Consider the following 23,362-nt stretch of genomic DNA (forward strand, 5'->3'; position numbering starts at 1 on the left):
TTCACACCTATTGATCATCACAATCTATCAAAAAGAGTAGTGATGTATAGGCTAAGTTGTAAGATGCTGAAAATGAAGTGAGCGCATAATTTTAAAAGCAATTATCCCTGTGGTCTACATAAATTGTAAATAAAATATAAATATAAATAACAATGGATCAAATTTTATTGAAAGAAACATCAACATTATAATAATTCCTTTTGCTTTTCTTTGAATCATTTATTGTGCAAATTAAAAACAACTTAAAGGAGTGATATTTTGCTTTTTTTAAATGGAATTATGCATTTTAAAACATTTCCCTGTGGTCTACATAAACTGTAAATGCTATGCTTGGGTCTGAATTCTTCATTAATTCAACTCCACAGGTCCATCTTCAACCCTATTTCTGAGTAATGACACCAGAAAGGTCGTTTTGAACGCTGGCCCTTTAAATGCACATGAGCCACTTCAGGCCCCACCCCCTCTAGGTTGTTGACCATGCTTTCTGTCCTGTTCAGTCACTTGTGTTCATTAATACAACCAACAACTGAACATTTTAGATTAACTGGCTCGAAGTTTGGACATATTTTCAGTATGGACTACAACCGCTGCTGCTGACAAACAATTATGTCGTACTCTGAGAAATATTCATTGTAAGTCTTGACCTTATACAGGGTGGGAAAGCAAAATTTACAATATTTTGAGGCAGGTATTAAAAGACAGTGTATGACCAATTAGTTTATTGAAAGTCATGAGAATTTAAATCTTCAAATCATATTTTACTGCATTTCTAACGGTCTTGTTGTCTACCTCAAGTTCAATTGCCATTTTTCTCATGGATTTGGTTGGATCCTTTAGGATTTTGGATTTGAGAGCTTTAATAAAAGCTTTGGTACGTTTTTTGTTGCTTCCTCCACTTCCAGACTTTCTCGTAATAGTTTTGCTCATAGTCATTCTCTTCTTTACATTATAAACAGTCTTTATGGACACTTCAACTATTTTTGAAATCTCCTTTGGTGTGACAAGTGCATTCAGCAAATCACACACTCTTTGACGTTTGCTTTCCTGATTACTCATATGGGCAAAAGTTTCTGAAAAGGTATGGATAATAGTGTTAGGTATGATTATGACATCAGTATATGTTTGGTTTCAAAACAACTGATGTAGTGCCTGCTGAGAAAAAACAACTAAATGTTCATTGTAAATTTTGCTTCCCCACCCTGTATGTGCAAATGTCGTGACGTAACTAGTTATAGACGCAACAAATTAAACAGGAATTAAAACGAGTTGCAGAAATCCACTTGATTTTTGCAGAAATGAATATAAAGATAGCTTTGCAGCACCTGGAGGATTCAAATTCAAACATTTAGAACTATTAGGGTCCAAATACACAAATAAATGTACCAAAGACTAATAAAAGTGGGTTTAGCAAAATACAGGGGTTGGACAAAATAATGGAAACACCTTAAAAAATCAACAAAATATAATTTAATATGGTGTAGGTCCGCCTTTTGCGGCAATTACAGCCTCAATTCTCCAAGGTATTGATTCATACAACTTGTGAATTGTTTCCAAAGGAATTTTAAGCCATTCTTCAGTTAGAATACCCTCCAACTCTTTTAGAGACGATGGCGGTGGAAATCGACGTCTTACTTGAATCTCTAAAACTGACCATAAATGCTCAATAATGTTGAGGTCTGGGGACTGTGCCGGCCATACGAGAAGCTCAACTTCATTAGAATGTTCCTCATGCCATTCTTTAACAATTCTAGCTGTGTGGATTGGGGCATTATCATCTTGAGGTGAAGGTGTTTCCATTATTTTGTCCAATCCCTGTATGACCCCCTTAAAACAGCATGTCAACTATTAATGCCAGTAGCCCAAAAACCCTTCACAATATCTTGACATTCTAGTCTAATAAGTGCCTTTATATTATGTTCAGAATTAGCAGCAGTGACGTGTTTCATAGCCGGTCACATGACACACTCAGACCACAGTAAGAGATCCATTCTGCTCCTCCGAGCCAGGCACATTAAAGCCACTTATGAGAATGGCCCCAACAAAATGTAATGGATTCGAAGTGGTCATTAGTGCAGGTGAAATTACAGATGACAGCATGAGAAACAAAATGGCAGATGAAACCACACCGACGCACAGCACCTAAGAGATGACTGCTGCACATATTTTCATACCAGCAGTAAACAAGACATACAGCATCTTTCTGTTTTGAGCTTCAATAAGCACTTGATTAAAACTCCATTAAGGTTGGAGGATGAATGCCGCAGTAGATAAAAAATATCATGCTTTATGTCGGTTTATTCAGTCCTAAAATGCTTAGGATTCATCACAAACTACATGTTCTGTAAGTTGAAAGACTGCCTCTAAGCTTCTGGTGAAATAAGCCTTTGTTTTACCTATTTTATAGAAAACTTTTAACTTATCTGACCTTCTACTACTGTACTGTAAGCATATACGTAGCTTCATACTCTGCGATTAAAGCAGCAGTTTCATATGACAGTATGCCAGTATATGAAAAACTACAGTGAGCGTTGGTTTTAATATGCAAAGCTTCAAGCAAGATTTGTGCTTCATCTGTGCTCTTTTTGGATATGAAAACAGTCAGTGGTGTTGAGAGATTTGCACAGAGATTAATGACAGCTTCAAAATTAATTTAATTTTAAAGAGAAGCATTTTGTGAAAAAGTCAATTTCTTTTGCCCACTGCCTCAATTGAGATATTAATTAAATACAACCAGTGCAATTAGGAGCGGATTTATTGTTAATGTCGACAATATATTTGATATAACTCTCAGCTCTTTTGATTACAATGAATAATTACATTTCTAGTGACTCCAGAATATTTCACCGACTTACACATTTACTTCAAAAAGACGGTTTAATAAAGTCACTGGAAATTCATGAATGAGATCATATCCATAGTAGCATGTTTAATGAAATACCAGGAGCAGTTAATGCTCAGGGAAATCTCTGATATATCCTAAAAACATATTAGTAATTAAGACATCTGTCCAAACGAGTGGCTGCAAGAGCTGCACACAGAGGATAACAATTGTAAAATGCCAGACATAATTCTAATACTCCCAACTTGCAGCGAGTTCATTACATTTTGTTGATAAAGCTCTGTCTGGCTCCAGTTCCTCTCACTGTGAGTGCAAAGCTGTGCAGGGGTTACACAATGCAACATTTTGTGATAGAAAGAAAGTCTGTATTTCTGTGCTACCACAGTGTCTTGCTCTCAGAGAAACTCACTGATGGATGCTCTCCTAGATGTCTTGAATGTCAGTAGTATCTGTTTCAGCAATCTTCAAACCCAGTGCAAATTTCACGCTTTCCATTTATAAGCAGATCACAGCTTCAGGGGACAATGAGTCTAGAGTCGGTCTTCGACACATAACCCACTGAGGACTGTAAAAGTGACTGTGAGCGCCCGAATGGAAGTTGCAGTGGTAGGAAGGATTAATTACTGAAGGCATCTGAACTGTGACCAGCTATAACTTAGGAGGATAAATAAAGCTGGTTTTCCACCGCTGTCCATTTGATTTAAGACATGTGAAAAGACACATAAAGTAATTCTGCCTCAATCCACAATTCTTACCTTTTGTGCTTTTCCACAAATACTTGAATTAAAAGTCAGTGGCGGACGGTCGATACGGGGCTTAAAGTACCATGAAGAAGAATAGATTTAGATTTGTTTATTTGTCACATGCAGGTTAACGATGCAATTAAATGGTATGGACGAAAAGAAATGAATCAACTCACTATTCACAATATTAGAAAAACAATGCATACAAAATATGAGAAAAAGTATGGCAATTATATGGGGAAAAAGAAATAAACATTAAAAGGAATATGTGTATGTACATGAGCAGTGTCCACAACTAAAAATGAGAATGTAAACATTAACAAGATTATTGGTGCAGATAAGATGGGTAATGATTATAATATTGCACAGATGGAACAGCAATTTAATCAGAATTTTATGCATGATTTTAGTAACAAGTGGTACCAGGCACAACAAACCCCACCCCCGCATGTACTGTAGCTTATTTTGGCATTGATCCAGCTGATGTCATCATGTCTATGCATGTGTTAATGTCAGCTTATCAATTGCCTCTATATATGTACCAAGTTTGACGTAAATTGAAACAAAATTGATGTTTTTATAGACAAGTGAAATTTCGCCCATTATAAGTAAATGGGAGAAGAAAAAAAGATGTAAAAAAAATTCCTAGACAATTTTAACTTTGGCCTACTCTTCCCAAAATGTAACCACATCTATTCTGGATCACTGGTAATCTACAAACCCAATTTGGTATGAATTCAACCAATAGTTTTGCTGCTACAGGTATTTGAACTTTCACCCATTACAAGTAAATGGGGAAAAAAAAGATTTAAAAAATTCATAAAAAATGTGAACTGTGACCTACCCAAAATGTAATGAGATCCATTCTGGGTCACTGGAAATCTATCTATAAACCAAGCTTGCTATGAATCCAACCAATAGTTTTGCTGCTACAGACATGTGAACTTTTACCGAATATAAGTAAATGGGGGAAAAAAGAGATTAAAAAAAATTCATTAAAAAATTTAACTTTGACCTACTGTTCCCAAAATGTAATGAGATTCATTCTGGGTCACTGACAATCTACACACCACACTTGGTATGAACTGAACCAATACTTTTGGTGCTACAGACATTTGATATTTCGCCCATTATAAGTAAATGGGAAAAAAAAAAATTTGATAAAAAATTTGAACTTTGGCCTACTGTTCCCAAAATGTAATGTGATCTATTCTGGGTCACTGGCAATATATAAACCACACTTAGTATGAATTCAACCAATAGTTAATAATCAAACAAAGAAACAAACAAACCGAACCAAAAACAATACCTGATGCCTCTCCTTCGGGGGGTGGGGTAATGATATCTCTGAAACTGGAATAAATTCAGATTATATCCTGTGGTTTATGTCAACATTTATTGTCGTTTTTAATTGCATTTAGTTAATTTGTCTGTGAATATTTTCACTTCCTGGTAAAATGAGTGTGTGCGTGGCTCTTAAAACTAAAAGAAAAGGTGACATGAGGATTCAATTTAATAATTCAACTCATTTCACCGCAGCCACAGCCAATCAGAATTGTTTTTGTTGTCTTCTACTTGTGTGACTGGGTGAATTTCTCCGGGTCATCTTAGGTAAGATGCGCCCAGGACACCAGAATAAACATGAAGCAGATGATTAACCTGCTCCAAATGTCACACGGAACAAAGTTTTGTCCTGTTCTGCTTATTGCACTTCAGTTTAGTGGCCTTTACCTCTGTGTTTCAAGGCTAAATGTCACTCTGCTATTGAGCTACATGGTAACGTAGGGCTGCTGTGTAATACCTGCTCTGTGGCTGAGTGGATGTCTTGTTGGTTTGACAACCTGAGAGATGGGGTTTTGACACCTGTGAGGTACTTGAGATTTTAATATGTGTTCAGTGTCTTCAGTTGAAGCCTCAAAGCATTATCAGCTGACTGAAACATCAAAAATGTGGCTCTACACATAAATACATAACCACTGTGTCCAATCTCTGACACATAAGCTGAGGGTAAAAATGCAGTGAAAACCCAGAAACACTCAAAACAGCTCCACTTATCAGACGCTAAACAAGGGCAAATTGCACTCAGGTGGGAACTTTATAGCCGTGTTTGCACTGGCATATCATTAGCCTCAAATCTTTTGTGGATAGGTCCTTAAAACAGAACAGATTGGAGATGCAAATGCAGCACAATTCATTGTTAAATTAGGGGGCACAATCCTGTGAGTCAGATGAAAATCTGTACTTCTGAAAACCATAATGTTATGAATGTGCCAAAGTACATAATGGTGGACATTATTCATCAGAAATCCTACAAGTGGAAATGTGACAATCCTTGGACTTTTCCAAAGTAAGACACAGCTTTCATTGATTTTGTGGCGTTTCTGCCTGAATCCAAGTCCCAACCCCAATTCACCCCTTGGCCCTCCCCCTTACCCCTACCCCTTGGCCCTTGCACCTGGCACTAGCCCTTGAAACAGAGCTGCAAGGAGTAGGAGTTGAAACATTCCTCTATGAAATGAAATAACCCTTTGAGACCTGTTACGTCATCAGCAGTCATTGATGCCACTATAAACAGATGCGACAACTTTGTTTCTAAATGAATTCACCATGCCGTCAGCAGCTATAACCATCTCTGTTGCATGTACTTTGGGCATCTTTTTTGCAGCCATTAACCGCAAACCACCAAAATGTGGTCTATAACACATTAACACAGCATTAAACAGACAATCAAATGATTAAGTTGTTTATGAAGAAAATACATACATTTGTGTTTCTTTCACCACACTACTGCACTTATTTTGTTGTGTTTACCTCCATCTTGTCGATGATTCAAACAGAACTGTGGGAGATTTTTCATACTCTTCCGTTTGTAGTGTGGTCCTGAAAAATCTTTGTTTCAAGGGCCAAACAGCCCTCCCCCTTAAGGTGAAGACACACTAACCCAACTGCCAGTCGTCGCCAGAAAAGTTAGCCGAACTGATCACTCGGCTCCCATCTGATCTCCCATGGTCAAAAAAGTGTGAAGAACACACCAAATCAACTACCGACTTCAGTGTACGTTCTGCGCTTGTGCAAGACATAAAACTGGAAAATGAGGGAACATCTCTCTAGACCAAAACACAGAGCTCGCCGTCATCAGTCATTGTTGTCAGCGGAGAGTGTTGAGTATTCAAGAAGGGTTGTTTATGTCGTACTTGTTGAACAGATGGCTAGTAATAAGAAGATACTGGCAATACCAGCTCTCGGGTTCTTGTGGCAGAAGAAAGATGTTGCAGGCAAAAACTGTGGAGAAATTGCGGTATGCTAACAATGCTAACAGTGTTCACTTTATGGAATGAATGAAGTCCATAGATGACACTGACTGGCACTCATTCTGATACAATATGAGCAGTGAATGGCCTATGATAGTAGACAATAATAGTGTGAAGTACCTTGGCATAGCTGTATTCACATGGAAACTTCTTGTTCACTGATTCACTAGTCGCTCTCTCTTTTTCTCTTTCTTTACCCTCTCTCTTTAACCCCAACTGGTCAAGGCAGACGGCCATCCTCCAGGAGTCTGGGTCTGCTCAAGGTTTCTGCTGTTAAAGGGAAGTTTTCCTCGCCACTGTCACCAGTCACAAGTGTTTGCTCCTGGGGGATTCTGTTGGGTTTCTGTAAATTGGCTTAGAGTCTGGTTTTGACCAACTCTATATATAAAGTGTCATGAGATAACTTTTTTGTTGTGATCTGGTGCTATATAAATAAAATTTGATTGATTGAGTGATTTGATTGGTTTTCCCCTTTAAGTCGCTTTGGAAAAAAGCGTCTGCCAAATGCATAAACATAAACATAAACATAGTCAAGGGCTACCCCTCCATCCATCAGATTGGTCTGACTGAACAATGGGTAGTGGCTGATTACACATGCTGAATTGGCCAAAAAGACTGGCGAAAGCATTAACGACAGCCAATCGCATGGAACACACCAAACAGACTCATGTCACAGACCGCGCCAGACTGCCCGACGACGTCCGACCGCTGAAAATCAGGTGGGTGTGTCTTCGCCTTTAACCCTTCCCCTATGACTCATGAGAGTCGGGACACCCCTACCCCTTCACATGAACACGCAAAATGGAGGGGTAGGGGTAAGGTGGAGGGCCAAGTGCTGAATTGGGATTGGGCCCAAGTCTTCCATTGTTCATCTGGAAGGTCCAATAAAACTTCTTAGCATTAAAAACCCAAAATTATTTCTACTCCCGCACTGAAAAATATATACCACCTGAGCCATGGGCAGCCATGGGTAAAGCGGGTCGTCCAGTAACCGAAGGGTTGGCAGTTCGAATCCCGCTCTATCTTAGTCAGTCCGTTGTGTCCTTGGGCAAGACACTTCACCTTCCTTGCCTCCAGTGCCACTCACACTGGTGTATGAATGCGTATGAATGTTTGGTGGTGGTCAGAGGGGCCGTAGGCGCGAATTGGCAGCCACGCTTCTGTCAGCCTGCCCCAGGGCAGCTGTGGCTACAGATGTAGTTTACCACCACCAGAGGGAGAATGTGAGAGCGAATGAATAATAGATCAATAATGTAAAGCGCTTTGGGTGTCTAGAAAAGCACTATATAAAATCCAATCCATTATTACCTCCGCCAAGGAGGTTATGTTTTTGCCAGGGTTTTTGTTTGTTTGTCTGTCTGTCTGTTTGTTTGTTTGTCTGTCTGTTAGTGTGCAACATAACTCAAAAAGTTATGGACAGATTTGGATGAAATTTTCAGGGTTTGTTGGAAATGGGATGAGGAAGAAATGATTAAATTTTGGTGGTGATCGGGGGTGGGGGGGCCCACGAGGGGGGGCCACTGATCGTTAGTGTGCAACATAACTCAAAAAGTTATGGACAGATTTGGATGAAATTTTCAGGGTTTGTTGGAAATGGGATAAGGAAGAAATGATTACATTTTGGTGGTGATCGAGGGTGGGGGGGGCCACTGATCAGCCTTGGCGGAGGTCTGTGCTCTCCGAGTGCTTTTAGTTATTATTATAAAAGAATGTGAGAATCAAATGTTAATTGGAAAGTTTCTCTAAAAGCAGTACATCTCCGTATCTGGGTTGTTAAACATACATACTGAAACTGTCAACACGATGGATTTATATAATCTATCATTTGCACAATTCTGAGTGAAAGGAGGAGATGCCTTCAAACTAAGATTTTCTAAAGCGGGGGTTTCAAACTCATTTTCTTTCAGGGGCCACATTCAGCCCAATTTGATCTTCAGTGGGTCAGACCAGTAAAATAATAGCAGAACAACCTATAAATAATGACAACTCCAAACTGTTATCTTTGTTTTGGTGCAAAAAAACCCCATCACATTATGAAAATACTTACTTCTATAAACCATTCAAACAAAAAAAGATGTGAATAATCTGGAAAAAAAACCCCTGAAATTTCTTAAGAAAAATAACTGCAATTTTAACAATATTCTGCCTCAACTTACCATTCCTACATGTGCATAATGGATCGGATCTACAAAGACACTAAACACTTAGTAAAAATTGTTAAAATTGTGCCTAATTTTCTTTAGACATTTCAGGTTGTTCACATTTGTTCAGGTTATTCACATTTTATTGTAACAGGATAGTTTGTAAATGTAAATATTTTCAGAATATAATGTTATTTTTTGCACTAAAACAAAGACAAAAATTTGAAGTGGTCATTATTTATAGGCATAATGTAATATTTTTTTCAAATCAAACCGAGAAGAAAATATGGAGTCATTATTTTTTGTAGGTTTTTATGCTGTTAGTATTTTACTGTAGATCATATTGGTCTGTATGTGGAACCTGAACAAAAATAAATTCGACAACCTTGACTGTGGAATTTTTGTACTTTTGCAAATTCATCCCATGGGCCGGATTGGAACCTTTGGAGGGCCGCATTTGGCCCCCAGGCCGCATGTTTGAGACCCCTGTTCTAAAGGGTAATCTTTATGTTTTATGTAACCCAGCCCTGCAATCGACACATTTGTAAATTAGTAAGCTGCAAATGTGTTTTGATTCTTTTTTTATGTCTTCTTCTGTAGTGTTCTTATGACTATTATAGCTGTATAATAATCATTGTTGTTATTATAAAGTGACGCATACAGCTTGATATGAGCTTGAAAGGCTCTACATGAAACTCACACTTTTGCTGCAGTAAGGGGCACTTCAAACCCAACATGCCAATCAGAAGTTGGCTCATTGATTGTTCTCACAGGAAGTGAAGGTCTACAGAGGGAAGCGCTGAGTGACTGCAGAGAACATGACAGGCTGATATTTTATGTCTCCGTTTTCTTGTGATAATTCCTCTGGCCTGCCTAGTGTGAGTCAGACAGTGACAGTTAAAAGTGAAGAAATTCAATGTACAGCTGTGAATGTAAAAAATCTGATGGAATTCAACCTTATCACACATATGCCATCGTAATAATATAGAGCAGATCCACAAAACCTGCAAAATATGTGTAAATGAGAAAAAAAAATAAAGAAATACATAAAGAGGATGCAAAGAGTGAAATGCACTGCAAACTGAGCTACTTAGGAAATAACCTTATCATGTTCCTCAGACATTTTCATGGATGTAAAGTAGAGGATATTAATAACATTTGATGCAAATTAAGGCTTGTTGCAAAAAAAATCCCTAATTCACAAAAGACCAGTGCAAATTACCACACACAGTTTAGCTGCTGCAAATAACACCTGCAGAGAGCTGGTGTGAACTGCATGGAATGTCAGTCTATAGTCACTGTTTCTCACTTTCCTTCTCTTTTTTCAGACCTCCAAGTTTGTGAAATTCAACTGACATTTGATTATTGTTAATTGATATCAAGGACACAAGCGCAGAGATTATTTTTGATATGTATATTACTGCTAAGAAATGGACGGTGTAGTTTGATTTTTGTATTATTGTTATGAAATGGACAGAGTTTATTTTTGTTTTTGATATTTATATTATTGTTATGAAATAGACAGAGTTTATTTTGTTTTTGATATTTATATTATTGTTATGAAATAGACAGTTTATTTTTGTTGTTAATATGTGTATTATTGTCATGAAATGGACAGAGTTTAATTTTGTTTTTAAGATGTCTATTATTGTTATGAAATAGAGTTTATTTTTGATTTTAATATGTCTATTATTGTTATGGAATGGACAGAGTTTATTTTGGTTTTTGATATGGGTATTATTGTTATGAAATAGACAGAGTTTATTTTGATTTTGATATTTATATTATTGTTATGAAATAGACAGTTTATTTTTGTTGTTAATATTTATATTATTGTCATGAAATGGACAGAGTTTAATTTTGTTTTTAAGATGTCTATTATTGTTATGAAATAGACAGAGTTTATTTTTGATTTTAATATGTCTATTATTGTTATGAAATGGACAGAGTTTATTTTGGTTTTTGATATGGGTATTATTGTTATGAAATGGACAGAGTTTATTTTGGTTTTTGATAAGTGGATTATTGTCATGAAATGGAAAGAGTTTATTTTGGTTTTTAATACATCTATTATTGTTATGAAATGGACAGAGTTTTATTTTGTTTTTGATATGTGTATTATTGTCATGAAATGGACAGAGTTTATTTTGGTTTTTGATATGGGTATTATTGTCATGAAATGGACAGAGTTTAATTTTGTTTCTAATATATCTATCATTGTTATGACATGGACAGAGTTTATTTTGGTTTTTAATATGTGTATTATTGTCATGAAATGGACAGAGTTTAATTTTGTTTTTAATATGGGTATTATTGTCATGAAATGGACAGAGTTTAATTTTGTTTCTAATCTATCTATCATTGTTATGACATGGACAGAGTTTGTTTTGGTTTTTAATATGTGTACTATTGTCATGAAATGGACAGAGTTTAATTGTGTTTTTAATATGTCTATTATTGTTATAAAATGGACAGAGTTTATTTTGGTTTTTGGTATGTGTATTATTGTCATGAAATAGACAAAGTTTATTTTTGTTTTTAATATATCTATTATTGTTATGAAATGGAGAGAGTTTATTTTTGTTTTTGACATAGGAATTATTACTGCTATGAAAGGGACAGCATTTATTTTAATGTGAAATACTGTTGCTAAATGGACAGAGTCTATCCTTGACATGTATAGCATTTTTGTGTTTTGTGCTCAGTCAGAATTTAGTCTGATACGTGTAGGATTTTTGCGTTACTTATGGGATCTGACAAAGGAATTTAGGATAGGTAGAAGGATGGGGTAAGGAGACAGGAGATTATAAATTAAACTTCATCCTGCTCCTTTTCGAATGTTTTTCTTTCTTTTTAAATGAATCTTTTCGTGGTTTGGTTTTAATGTTATTTTCTAAACAAACAAACGAACAAGCACAAGATGGTGGAATCATATTGGTCTGAAGCTTATCTCAGACTTTTAGACATTAAAAACAACAAAATCCTGACACTGATGTGCTGATGGGGTTCAGGCTGCGTTATCACAAACCTCACATTGTGTAAATGTGAATGTAACAGCTGCAGACACACAACATTAATGACCGTCAGTTCCTGGCTGATCTGGTGTTAATGAAGTTACCACTGCTGCACCACGAGTAAATGTGCAATACCTCTGACACAGACAGCTGTGAGAACTGAACACATCAGTACTAATGCCTCTGCATGATCCTGGATCCATTTAGAGACATGCAAACAACACTATTTTAAGACTGAGACACACCTGCAAGATTCTCACTAGTAGAAAAATAAAAGAAGCGAGCATGGAAGTTGGGTTGTGATAGTGTAGAGCCCTGTGTGTGCATAAGCTGAGGGTGAAAATGTGGTGAAAACCCTGAAACGCTCAAAACAGCTCCACTTATCAGACGCTAAACAAGGGCAAATTGTACTCAGGTGGGAACTTTATAGCCGTGTTTGCACTGGCATATCATTAGCACCAAATCTTTTGTGAATAGCTCTTTAAAACAGAACAGATTGAAGATGCAAATGCAGCACAATTAATTGTTAAATTAGGGGGCACAATCCTGTGAGTCAGGTGAAAATCTATACTTCTGAAAACCATAATTTTATGAACGTGCCAAAGTGTATAATGGTGGAAATTATTCATCAAGAATCCTACTGAGCTGAAATGTGACAATTTTCTGACTTTTCCAAAATAAGACACAGATTTAATTGATTTTGTGGCATGTCTGCCTGAATCCAAGTCTTCCATTGTCCATCTGGAAGGTCCAATAAGACTTATTAGCATTGAAAACAAACAATTATTTCTACTCCTTCATTGAAAAATATATAAAAGAATGTGAGAATCAAATGTTAACTGGAAATTTTCACTAAAAGCAGTGCATCTCCGTATCTCGGATGTTAAACGTACATACTGAAACTGTCAACACGGTGCATTTAAATAATCTATCATTTGCACTATTATGAGTGAAGGGAGGAGATGCCCTTAAACTAAGATTTTCTTTAAGGATAATCTTTATGTTTTATGTAACGCAGTCCTGCAATCGACACACATTTGTAAATTAATAAGCTGTAAATGTGTTTTCATTCTTTTTCTGTCTTCTTCTGCACTGTTCTGAGTCAGGTGAAAATCTATACTTCTGAAAACCATAATTTTATGAACGTGCCAAAGTGCATAATGGTGGAAATTATTCATCAAGAATCCTACTGAGCTGAAATGTGACAATTTTCTGACTTTTCCAAAATAAGACACAGATTTAATTGATTTTGTGGCATGTCTGCCTGAATCCAAGTCTTCCATTGTCCATCTGGAAGGTCCAATAAGACTTCTTAACATTAAAAACAAACAATTATTTCTACTCCTTCATTGAAAAATATATAAAAGAATGTGAGAATCAAATGTTAATTGGAAATTTTCACTAAAAGCAGTGCATCTCCGTATCTGGGATGTTAAACGTACATACTGAAACTGTCAACACGGTGCATTTGTATAATCTATCATTTGCACTATTATGAGTGAAGGGAGGAGATGCCCTTAAACTAAGATCTGCTAAAGGGTAATCTTCATGTTTTATGTAACGCAGCCCTGCAGCCGACACTCATTTGTAAATTAGTAAGCTGTAAATGTGTTTTTATTCTTTTTCTGTGTCTTCTGCTGTACGGTTCTTAGGGGGCACATTCCTGTGAGTCAGGTGAAAATCTATACTTTTGAAAACCACCATGTTATGAATGTGCCAAACTACATAATGGTGGAAATTATTCATCAAAAATCCTACTGAGCAGAAATGCAACAATTTTCTGACTTTTCCAAAATAAGACACAGATTTAACTGATTTTGTGGCATTTCTGTCTGAATCCATGTCTTCCATTGTCCATCTGGAAGGTCCAGTAAGACTTCTTAACATTAAAAACAAGCAATTACTCATACTCCTTCATTGAAAAATATATAAAAGAATGTGAGAATCGAATGTTAATTACAAATTTTCACTAAAATTTCTCTAAAAGCAGTACTTGTCAATATCTGGGTTGTGACACGTACATACTGAAACTGTCAACACGGTGTATTTAAATAATCTATCATTTGCACTATTCTGAGTGAAGGGAGGAGATGCCCTTAAACTAAGATTTTCTTAAGGGTAATCTTTATGTTTTATGTAACGCAGCCTTGCAATCGACACACATTTGTAAATTAGTAAGCTGTAAATGTGTTTTTATTCTTTTTCTGTGTCTTCTTCTGTACTGTTCTGAGTCAGGTGAAAATCTATACTTGTGAAAATCATCATGTTGTAATGTATGTGCCAAAGTACATAATGGTGGAGATTATGCATCAGAAATCCCACTGAGCGGAAATGTGACAATCCTCGGACTTTTCCAAAATAAGACACAGCTTACATAGATTTTGTGGCATTTCTGCCTGAATCCAAGTCTTCCATTGTCCATCTGGAAGGTCCAATAAGACTTCTTAGCAAACTGCTGAGCATGCATGCCCTTTTCAGTACCGCCTAGCTCCACATTTATCTACACACGCATATCCACACCAGGTAGCCAGTATACTTGGCAGCTTTTTAAATGCTTTGCTCAAAGGCACAGCTAGAACAACACAACCAGCACCTTCTGCAGACATTTTACCAACATGAACATAATGCAAAACAGTCACTTCTAAGATCAATTGCGGAGGGTTGTGGACCACTTGATATTCAGTTTTGGTTCCCAGCATCATGGTGTTCTAGGTCAGAGGAGGGTCAATAATTGATTAGCAATTAAGAACAAAGAGGAAACAAACTGTCTCTTCTATTCTTTTGTCTATTTTTTTTCTGAGCAGTTGTTTCCTTGAACGCCATATGGTGGGAACAATAACAAAATTAAATTAGGAAAGATATTAATATAGTGGTATAAATATAGCTGCATGACGGTAGTATTTTCTTTAATGAGCCGTCTCTCTTTTAAATGCGCACACGGCTGTTCTGTGTAAGAACAATGTTGCTGTTTCTTCTCAGATGGTCTTGGCGTAGACTGTGCCCTCTCGCTGTGACACATAGGCTGTGGTGTCAGGTACGCGTGGGCTGGCCAGCTACTGTCAGCTACAGTAACACTCATCACAAACTCTGCATAAGGAGAAGAAAATACACATACGCTGACTCTGCGTGGGAGGGACTCCACAGCAAGGAACTAAATAGATAGTAGAACATCGAAATTAGCCAACAGTGCTTTATTGTTTGGCTCTTTAACTACCTTTTGGCTCAGATACTGCGTCTCAGGGTCGAGGGTTGAAACAATTATTACTAGGGATGCACCGATACCACTTTTTTCCAGACCGAGTACGAGTATGAGTACTTACATTTGAATACTTGTCGATACCGAGTACCGATACGAGTACTTAACCCTCCAGTATACAAATGCGCCTTTTAGGCACACTTTGCACTTTGTGTTAAAAAACTTCATATTATTTTTCATAATTTAAATAAGGTTAGAATTCAAAAGTTGTTCATTTTTGCATGATCCTTAAAATTCTGGCCACCAACTAAAATTTGCACATTGTAAACAAAAAAATTACAAGACTAGCATCTGTCTCCCATGTGTGCCTAAAACGCACTATTTCTTCCATTTGATATGTATGATTAGGGCTGACCTTGATTTACAAAAAAAAAAAAAAAATGAAATTAGAGCAGAAAAATAAATCAATATATAATATTTAATAGTTTCATTTATAGGTGTGCATTTTTGGCACACTTGGTGACAGATGCTAGTATTTTTGAACATTTGACCTGGCGCCAAAAATAATAATGCAAATTAACCAATGTTGCTGTTAATCATTGACATATGCCAGGCTGCAAAAATCAAATAATATGTGATCCACTTGTTATGTAGTATATTGAAAAAAAAAATAATTTTCTGTGTTTTTTGCATTTAAAAAAATGGTTTGTTTACAATACAAACATGGCATTTAAAGGGTTAAAAAATGTGACAATTATTGAGTATTTGGTATTTTTATTTACAGCTCAAGTTGATGAAATAGAAAAAAGTGTAAAAGAATTAAAAACAAACTGAAATTTTTTTTGACATTATTCTACAAGTGTGCCAAAAAGGTACACTTGGTGCTTTGTAACGGCCTTTGCAGGATGGGATATCGGAGGGTTAATAATCCCATTCCAGTTCTTAGTTCCTTTTGTAAATGTGCTTTATTGTCATTGTCATTAGTCTGACTGGAACGAAGTGCTGCTACTGACATTTAATGTGTTGGAATGAGCGTTTCTCAGTTAATCCACCAGGGGGCGCTGCGATGGGCAATGTGATACAAATATTGCAGCGTTTTAGCTAGTAAGGTTTAAAAGCTTAGCTTCAGCAGGTAGAGAAAAGAGAAATGAGTGATAAGTTTTGCTTTCACTTCCGCTGGCGGTGGTCCGCACTGTTCCGTACTCCCGGTGGTATTCTCTGTCTGGGTACGCATCTGCCAGCGCCTGGAAAACGGATGGAATGTACGCAGAGGACAGACAGAACGCTGCGTCTGTAGCCGTCTGTGTCTTTAACGTTACTTGCCGTCAGCGTTACTTTTATCACCGTCATTTATTTTGAAAAATCTCTCTCTTCACACCCCCCACACATTATTCCTCCTACTCGTACCTGCTGCACTGAACTGTGAATATCACACGGCCGTAAATGGTATCGGTGCATTTGTATCGGATATCTTTTACGAGTACAAATACGAGTACACACTGAGTATCGGAGCCAATGCCCGATACTCGTATCGGTGCATCCCTAATTATTACGGTAATGTTATTATTGGGAGAGAATTTTTTTTTCAGGAACTTCGGTAACACAAAATGGAAAAATAATGAATATTTACCGGCAGATAAATTTTACACTCAGTACTGGTAACCGCACAGCTATAAACACTAAAATTCAATTAATGTCACATAAATGGTGAAACTCAAATCTGCCAATCAATAGCTCATATTTCCAGAGAGGGTGGTCAGTAGAGACCCTCAGCAGACACAACGTCTCCAGACAGCAGCAGAAGACTGCAGAACTGGAACCAGCACATGACATCTACTTTGACACTGATGAAATTATGGAAAATGGCAGCCAACCCCAAGAGTAATAGGGGTGCCTGGAGTCATGAATCTAAGTGCTGCTGGACAAACCCCGTTCCCTCCCTCAGTGGAGTCCTCCTTATGACATTCACTATCCTGACAGCAAGTGATCAAAATAACACTTATTTATTTATGCACGCTTCCAGGAATCACGTGTGGGCTAAAGAAGTGTATATTCCTGGAAAAAACAGACAGACATCACCAAGACATTGTGACATTGAGTTTCTGGGCACTGTATAATCATCTGAGAGTTGCATGCTGTAACTCAATAGGACTTGTTTCATATAATATGTTGAATAGTTTAAAAAGAATGGGCAGAGAAAGACAAGAAATTGACTGCAGTGTATTGAATGGCACTATTAATCACTCAAACATTATTCAGATGTTGAGATGGAATATTTTTAGATCGCCAAATGCAAAAATCAAAGCTTTGATCGTTTACTTTCGGGCCTATCTTATTAAACAACTACATTTTTTGGGGTTTAAAACTAGTGCTAACTTAATATATTTCATGTAATTCATTTATCTATCTACAGATAACGGAATGAGATGTGAAATATAAGAAAAACTGAGACAAACTCCAGCTCCTGGATGATGTAGAGTCATTAAACTCAGAGAAAAATAACTAAACAAACAAACAAAAAAAAACAATAGGATGCATTATGCAGTAGCGGTGCAGTCAGACACTCAAACACAAATAAGCGTCATTCAACAGAGGAAGATTAAATCACAGTTGTTGAGATTTCCTTAGACAACACTTCTGGACTGCAGCGAATGGCTGTTAAAAGAAGATCCAGTTTATCTTTTGTTTGAGTTTGATATTATACTAACATCGATAGGGTTGAATTGTGTCAATAGTCTGGTTTCCTTCTGTTCTTTCAGACCAGAACATAAGCAGCTTCAGTGTAAAATCAGGTCAGTAGCTTGTTCCTTTGGCTTATCATGATTGTATAACAGATTTTTTTCCCCTTAAAATGTGCTCAAATCTATTACCAAAATAGTTGCAGATTAATTTATTAATTTCAGTGAACTGTTGCTGCTCTAAAATGCAAAGCACATTTTCGATTCTTTCTCCAATAAAACACTTAATAGCATCGGTTTTGTTAAGTCTTGATGATATTCTAGTTATTCTTTTTTAGTGCCCTGTTTTTACACCCTGTTTTTATGTTTACAGCAGACTGTTTGCACTGGACATACTGTGTAAATATTTTTTATATTTTCTATTTATTTGTTTATTTATTTATTTATTTATTTTAATAAGTGCCCTGCTTTTATATCTACTATCCTGTTTTTAAGTCATGCTGCTCATATGTGTCTTAAATTGCCCCCTGGGGACAAACAACACTTTCTGAATCTGAATTCTTAAATAGCAACATGCAATCATATATCACCTCGTTTCCATGCACACTAATGTTAGACATTTTCCTAGTTATGAAAAAGACAATATTTGGAATAAAGTGTTTACATCACAGGTGTCAAACATGCGGCCCGAGGGCCAAATCCAGCCCAAAGGGTTCAATCCAGCCCCTGGGATGAATTTGTGAAATCCAAAAATTACACTTAAGATATTAACAATCAAGGATGTTAAAAGCGTTTTAGGTCAATTCAATCTAAAAATGATCAGAGCAGTAAAATACTATCATAATAACCTATAAATGATGAAAACTGCAAATTTTTCTCTTTGTTTTAGTGTAAAAAAAAAAAAAAAGTTACATCACACAAGAATATTTACATTTACAGACTAGCTTTTATTTAAAAAAATGTGAATAACCTGAAATCTCTTCAGAGAAGTATGTGGAATTTTAATAATATTCTGCCTGTTATTTAATGTTTTGTGTATTTACAGGTCCACTGTGATCTCTAAGTTGTGATTCCCATGTATAAGTGATAAACTAAGGTGTAATATTGTTACCGTTGCACTTATTTTTCTCAATAATTTTAAGGTTGTTCATATTTGTTCATGTTATGTTCGAGTACAATTCATAGATGTAAACATTTTCATTATGGAATTTTACTTTTTTGACTCAAAAGTTCTTATCCTATTATTTATATTATTTTACTGGTCCGGCCCACTTTATATCATATTAGGCTGTATGTGGCCCCTGAACTAAAATGAGTTTGACACCCCTGGTTTACATGCTCAATGCAAATTAATATTCCTCAAATATTCCTGTTTACATGTAACTATGCAAACCCCATTAAATAAAATGGGGATATTTTCCCACTGGTGGCAGATGTTCCAATATATGAACTCAACCTGTCTCTTTTGTTTCACCTTCCACACCTTCTGGATAAAGGTCAGCTTTTTGGCATTTCCTCATATGCATAAACTGCTGTTAATACCCTCTGTCATAATGTTTAACAGTAGGTGTGTTTCATCTTCTGACAAGAAATGTGAACTTTACTTTGGAGGCTCTATCTCTACAACAACAGATCGTAATAGATTATAAACACTGGCCATGTTTCTCAACCTGAAGGAAAATGTGCAAATTAGATTCATTTTCCAAATATACTGTATGCATGTCCAAAGAATCCTCATATAAACCGAATAATATTGACATATCCTTCATGTCTGAATCGGAAAATTCTCCATTTGGAAAGCCCAGGCAGAATACACTGTTTACATGCACCTGTCAAATTCAGAATAATAGTGAAATATTACTGTGCATGTAAACATCAACATCAACATGTACAAGTGATCAGCTGATGCTAGAAGTTCCTCAGGCTAAAACTAAAATTGCACCAAAATCCACGTTTTATATTTTCTGCTGCATTCACCTGGAACACTTTACAACATGCATTAAACCTTAACATACCTCCAGGGCCGTTTAAAATGATGATTGCCAACTGCACTGCTTTGAATGTACCTGTTTTTAGTTATGTTCTGCTATGTTTGCACTGTGTGGGTTCTGTTTTATATGTATTTATTTTGTATAGTTGTGCTTTCAACATTTTTCTGTTATTAACTAGGCCTTATAAGGCATTCTAGAGTGTTTTGAAAGGCACCAAAACATTAGAATTGTTATTATTATTTTTAAGGTTTATACAATGTACTGAAAATGTCATCTGGAAAGTCAACACTAAACACATAAATAAGTAGTTTGGAAATATTACTGCAGTCAGGGAGATGAGTAATGTATGTCTTCAAATGTTATGTTAAATTCAAGTTAAGGGTTTTGCTTGCATTATATTTTAGAAATGTAGATTTTATTTTACATTTTTGCTGCGCCTTGTTTTTGACATAATTGAAAATGTACCCTTACTGATTCCACAAGACTGAAGTAAAAGAGATTCATTTGCAATTATTCCCTCAAACATTAGGATTCTAACTTAGAATAGATGAGCTACAGTCATGGAAAAAATTATTAGACCATTAAAGTCATCAAAAACAATGGTTATGCAATCAAGTACTAACTCCTCTGTGTGTCATGTGACTAAAAAGACATAAAAGAAAACACGGAATAACTAAAAGCACTGTTTTTGGCAGTACAGTGCCATAGCTATTGATGTACGAATGAATGAATGAATATTTTTATTTCAGTTATGTACAAAATACATACCCATAAAGAATAGGGATGCACCGATGCCACTTTTTTCCAGACTGAGTACGAGTATGAGTACTTACATTTGAGTACTTGTCGATACCGAGTACCGATACGAGTACTTCATAACCCCATTCCAGTTCTTAGTTCCTTTTGTAAATGTGCTTTATTGTCGTTGTCATTAGTCTGATTGGAACAAGGTGCTGCTACTGACATTTAATGTGTTGGAATGAGCGTTTTTCAATTAATCCACCAGGAGGCACCGCTCTGAATTAACCATACTGGACAAATACCACGAAGAAGAGTAAAGGTTTTTGAGAAGAAGAAAGTCAGTAATAATAAACATGGAGACGACAGAGGCAACACTAATGTGATACTAATATTGCAGAGATAAATGAGTGATAAGTTTCGTTTTCACTTTCGCTGGCGGCGGTCCGCACTGCTCCGTACCCCCGGCTCAGCCCTGGGTCGTTGTCATAAATCTGTCAGTAGTTTTTCTTTAACTCACACAGTCGCTCTTTGAACAGATCCTCTACCTCCACAGTTCCCGCTGGTATTCTCTGTCTGGGTACTCATCCGCCAGCACCTGGAAAACGGATGGAATGTACGCAGACGATGGACAGAACGCTCCGTCCGTATCTGTCTGTGTCTTTAACATTACTTGCAGTCAGCATTACTTTTATCTCCATCATTTATTTTGAAAAATCTCCACACTCTTCACACTCCCCACACATTATTCCACCACCGCGTACCTGCTGCACTGAACTGTGAATGTCACACGGCCGTAAGTGGTATCGGTGCATTGTATCGGATTACATTTATGAGTACGAATACGAGTAAACACACTGAGTATTGGAGCCGATACCCGATACAGGTATCGGATCAGTGCATCCCTAATAAAGAACATACAATTAACACAATTGGTAACCGATAAAGGAAGAAGCTGAAGCCAGTCACTTATTTCTGCTTCTCATGCTCCCATCTTTTGAATTACCTGAAGGTGCCGTAAATAAAACATTAACACAAATTATTCTACATTCACTTGCTTAAGTCACTTAGAGATTATTTTACTTTCATAGTCCTTGAGAATTTGACAAATTAAAGTTTTTTTTTAAAACTTGACAACGAGCTACAGCATTTCAATTCATCCTTCAGTTGGTTCCATAATTTGACACCAATAACAGAAACACAGCGATATTTAACCTTCATTCTTGCTTTACATGTTTCAAACACAAACATCCTTCTTAAATTATAATTACCCTCTCTTAACTTAAACTTTTTTTGAATACAAACACGAAGACTTTTGTTCTAAGCATGAAACATAATTTCCATTGTTTTTAAATATACAGTATCAGAACTTAAGTGATTTTGGTTATTATCTAAGATCTTTGCTAAAAAAGTCACTTTTTATCTTCACTTTTGTCTGTTTTTGATATAATATCCCTCAAGTCTAATCTGAGTTTTTATGACCATATACAGGGTGACACAAAAAAATGGGAACTTTCTAACAATCCAAAAAAACCAAGAGTGATGAAAGAAAAATATTTTATTCATAGTAATTGAAACCTTAAAACGTGCCATTTAAGAAACAATGATGGAATTTTCATTTTTTAAAAATTACTTCCTGTAGATGGCGTCCTCCTGTACGAATGCATTCTTGAAATCTGCTGTGGAGATTCCTCATTGACCGCTGCAACATCTCAGCTGGGATACTGTGAATTTCATCCTGAATTCTCTGTTTTAACTCATCCAGAGTTCTTGGTCGAGTCGTGTACACTTTACTCTTGAGATAGCCCCACAAGAAAAAATCACAAACGGACAAATCTTTTTATGGCTAACGCACGCTGTTGCCCGTTCTACTGATCCATGTTTACTAAAATGGGGGTGTGTTTACTTGCTCAAGGTCACTGTCTCGCAGTGCTGCCACTTGCTCATGTCTGCCAATATGCACTTCAAAAATTCCCGTTTTTTTGGGTCACCCTGTACATGATCAGTACATTCAATGTGAGAAAATAACTGATTTCCACTGAAAAAATGAAAAATACACTGGATAATATTGTAATAAATGGTGATAAATCACTTTAGAAAGATTAAATAGAGAAAAAATTCATTTGGGAACTGACACCACAATAGCTCTGGGTCTCTGTGGGTTAATTATTTAACAGAGCTAGCATATACAGTTGCGGAAAAAATTATTAGACCATCAAAAGTCATAAAAAAACAATGCTTATGCAATCAAATGCTAACTCCTGTGTGTATCATGGGACTAAAACAGACAGAAAAGAAAACATGGAATGCCTAAAAGCACTGTTTTTGTCAGTACAATACTGTAACTATTGACGTAAGAACTGAAGTGATTTTGGTTATTATCAAGAAAACAGAGAAAATGGCTAGATATCAGCTCTGAAATTAAACTCTTATCTGTTATTTTTGTTGTTATCATTATATTTGTCCAAACAAATGCACCTTTAGTTGTACCAGGCATTAAAGTGAACAAGAAATTGAAGAAAACAAGGGTGGTCAAATAATTTTTTCCGCGACTGTAGGTTTGTATTCTAACTAATAATAATGCATCGGCCATAACTGCAAAAGGCAGAGGGTCCCGCAGCAGCATGAACCAGGCCTGCAGTTGTGTCTTTTAATAGAATGAACTAGTGGAAGAGGAGAATTCAGATAACCATAAAATAGTTTATCGAGTG

The 23,362-nt window shown here is 36.4% G+C and overlaps 1 protein-coding gene across 1 annotated transcript in view; it reads right to left on the reverse strand.

The window, feature by feature from the left end:
- gpc6b (glypican 6b) overlaps positions 1-23,362 on the reverse strand; it is a 136,124-nt gene that overhangs the window by 71,488 nt on the left and 41,274 nt on the right. The gene's annotated exons all lie outside the window — the stretch shown is intronic.

Source organism: Sphaeramia orbicularis, chromosome 21, assembly GCF_902148855.1.
Source record: "Sphaeramia orbicularis chromosome 21, fSphaOr1.1, whole genome shotgun sequence".
NCBI classification, from domain to species: Eukaryota; Metazoa; Chordata; class Actinopteri; order Kurtiformes; family Apogonidae; genus Sphaeramia; species Sphaeramia orbicularis.